This window comes from Pteropus vampyrus, unplaced genomic scaffold (genome assembly GCF_000151845.1).
Source record: "Pteropus vampyrus isolate Shadow unplaced genomic scaffold, Pvam_2.0 Scaffold32, whole genome shotgun sequence".
Taxonomy (NCBI): domain Eukaryota; kingdom Metazoa; phylum Chordata; class Mammalia; order Chiroptera; family Pteropodidae; genus Pteropus; species Pteropus vampyrus.
This window is the reverse complement of record NW_011888813.1, coordinates 3,271,422-3,275,030: the sequence shown is the minus strand read 5'-3', so window position 1 is coordinate 3,275,030 and position 3,609 is coordinate 3,271,422. Positions and strand designations below refer to the sequence as shown.

General features: G+C 35.5%; 1 protein-coding gene across 1 annotated transcript in view; it reads left to right on the top strand.

The window, feature by feature from the left end:
* DIO2 (iodothyronine deiodinase 2) overlaps nucleotides 1–3,609 on the top strand; it is a 173,013-nt gene that overhangs the window by 884 nt on the left and 168,520 nt on the right. The window lies entirely within an intron of this gene.

The window sequence follows — 3,609 nt, the reverse complement described above, 5'->3', positions numbered from 1 at the left end:
ATATAGGTACACTATAATGGCTAAAATAAAACATACTGACAATACTGTTGGTGAGGATGTGAAATAACCACACAGCTCGCACATTGCTTTTGGGAATAGAAAATGGTACAGACACTTTGGCAAACAGTTTTGCAGTTGTTTATAAAGTTAAACACACACCCACCATATAATCCAGCAATCCCACTCCTAAGTATCCAAAGAAATAAAAACATATTCATATACACACAATAAATTATACAGAAATATTCATAGAAACTTTGTATGTAATAGCTAAGAACTGGAAACAAATCAAAGACCCATTAAAAGCATTATGCTAAATAAAAGAAGCCAAATACAAAAGACTATATGATTGCATTTACCTAAAATTCTAGAAGAGTCAAAACTACAGTGATAGAAAGCAGACCAGCATATTTTAAAGTCTGGAGTTTGGGGAAGAGAATTAACTGCAGAAGGAGAAAGAACTTTTTGAAGTGATGCAAATATTCTGTATCATGACTGTGTGGTATTTCTATAACTGTGTACATCATTGGATAATCTCAACAAATTGATCGTTTAAGGTTGGTGGATGTTATTGTAGATAAATTATTCATTAAAAAGCTGATTTTTAAAAGTTTGTAGAAGAAAACTAAATTGTCTTTCATGAAAGTGAGAGTAATATACCCTTTTATTCAGAAGGTAGTCTAATGCCTCTTGTTACTTTCTGAGGACTCAGAGTGAGAAGACAAAATGAAAGAGAATTAAACTCTCAAAATTTTCCTTAGCTTTGGGGAAAATAACCATAAAATATAAGTCCATGTGTTCATTCACCACGGAAATAAGACTGTCTTAAAGCATATTGTTTTGTGTTTTCGGAACATATTTCAAACTCCCTTAAAACCCCATTCTAAAATTATTATTTTAGGTTCTGTTTTCACTTGATATTTTAATAATTGGAGTGTCAAGCTTAATACTATTTATTAGTGAATATGTAGATATTCTGTGCTGTGTCATTGAGGAAACATTCTCTAAAAGAAAAAAAAAGCTCTGTTTTCTATTGCTTTTATATGTATCTGTCAGAAATGACAAAAATACACTTTGCTTTATTTTGTTATGGTTCTGAAGTTTGTGGAAGCCTTTACATTTATAATATGATATTTGAGAGGAAAGCTTGTTTACTTTAAAGGATAAATGGCATTTGCTTAGCTGTATGTGCTATACTAGGTTTATACATATATATACATATATATATATATATACATATTAGTGTAACTTAATTTAGTTTTGACTTATTTAGACAGTAGGTATTATTCTTTTTTTTTAATTATTATTTTTTGGATGACAAACTGAAGCTAAGAAAGATGAAGTGATGTACTCAAGCTCACAAAGCCATGAAGTGGCAGAGTGGGAATATAAACAAGACCTGTGTGGCTGACTCCAAAGTCCACCTTCTTTTTCATCCTAGCACACACTGCCTCCAAAACTAAAGAAGTGAAGGATGAAGGGGAGAGAAGAAGAATGATGTCCTGCTCTGGGGGATAGTAAAAATCTGTGGGCTTCAGAACATACACTTGTCCCAGGCAGAGAAAACCTAGAAGTTCCAAGCGTTCTGAGCAACAGGAAACACCAGTGTTTGTGCAGCACAAATTAAATCAGTTTCCCTGAGGACAGCCCCGGGATTGATATATGTTTATGTGCGTATATATCTGTGTTTGTAGGCACACATTGTATCAGTCTGTTCAGGTTACTGTAATAAAATTCCATGGCCGCCTAAACCACATTTATTTCTCACAGTCCTGGAGGCTGGAAGTCAAAGGTTGGAGGAGGGTAGGAGTAAAGGTGAGTTCGGAGGCAACAGGGCAGTGGTTTCCTGACTCTGGAGCTGGATTTCCTGGGTTTGATTCCCTAACCTTCCCTTCACTAGTTGTAACACTCGGGGTAAATATATATAATTTTCTCAGTGCCTTCAGTTTCCTTATCTGTACAATGGGGATAAAAGTAGAACTTATCATTTAAGGTTGTGTGAGATTAAATTAATCAAATCATGTTAAGCGCTCAGAACAGTGCCTGGATAATAGAAAGTGCTCGATGAATGTTGGCTCTTGTTATTGTTTTATTATTAGTAGTAGCAGTCGTAGCACAAGGAGAGAAGGAGAAGCGGCAGTAGTAACAGTGCTTTAGACGAGAAATGATTGGATGCTAAACGAAAAAAGTCGCAGTGGGGAAGGAGAGGGGAAAGAATTTTGTGTATTATTTAGGTGTTAAGTCTTGGTAGCACTTTGATTTAGGAGGGGGTAAGAAGATAGCGTGGGCACTGGCTAGATAATGGTGCCCTTTCCTGAGATGGGAACCACGGGAGGAGACACTGATTTTAATGGAACAGTTGGTTTCAGGTTTGTCTATATTGCGTTTGAGACACATCTGCTGTATCCCCAGAGAGATTCCCATATTCAGTAGGAAAGGTGTACAGGTTGGGCGTTGGGAGACAGAGACGGGATTAGATTTGAGATGAATATCTGTAAGTCAAGAGTATATTTACAACTAAGGACATCTTTTAGGTGCCCCACATTTTTAAAATTGATAATTGGGAAAATAATTAGAAAAAATGAGAGCAAAAAATAGCTTAAAATATTTTAAGCAGAAGAGGAGAACAGAGGTCTCAGGACTCAGCAAAAAAGCAATGGAAGGTGCAACCTCAGGAAGAGGACATGGTACACCGGATATCTCAGGTGGAACCAATAATGTCCACTATGTCTGTCAAACTACAGAAGTAGATTCATATTGACTAGGTAATATCTGCATTTCCCAGACCATGGAAGGAAGAGTATACAAAGAGGAATTTTTACCTTTAAAGTCACAGATGACATTCCAGTGTAAGGTGAGGGAAATGTCACATTTGAAACCCATGTTGCTTTTGATAAATTTCTTTTGAATACGAGGCCAAAGTAGTTCCACAGTGTATGATGCTAGCTTTGTAAGAAGAGCTGATTTATTTTAAAGCTTTAAAAGAAAGACCAAAAAAGAAAAAAAACGAGTACATATAATTATCATAGAAGGCTCTAGAAATTGATCTAGAAATTAAACACATTAGAAAAATTAAAGAAAGTAAATATAATTGTTCTGGGGTCAAGAGTTTCTGTTCCTCTGCCAGAATTAGGTAAAAATTAAAAAACAAAACAACAACTGTGCAGTATATTTACAAAGCTAGATGTGTAAGGCATATAATATTACTTTATTCCTTTTAAATCAAATTAAATTGGGCTGTAAACTTCAATACCACAGGAATAATGGTAAATTTATTATGAGTTATTATAATTGGGACTTCCTCCCTATTTACAAGTGTTAATGCAAAAAATCTTTGGCCGAGTAGGTGTTTTGGGGCTTCATTCTAGTGAGCACTAAACACCCCAAGATCCTTTAAATCCAGGGGTGCTGTTGCTCTTTTCCATGCAACCCTCAGGGTCTAGGAATCTGAGATTTCAACCTCCAATCTCATTCCTAGAGAAAATATACTTCAAGAATGAAGGGGAAAATCAGAGATGATTTTAAAATGAAGGAAAATTACTGGGTATTTACCCCAAAGACTTGAAAACCCATATCCGAAAAGATATTTGCACACCAATGTTCGTAGCA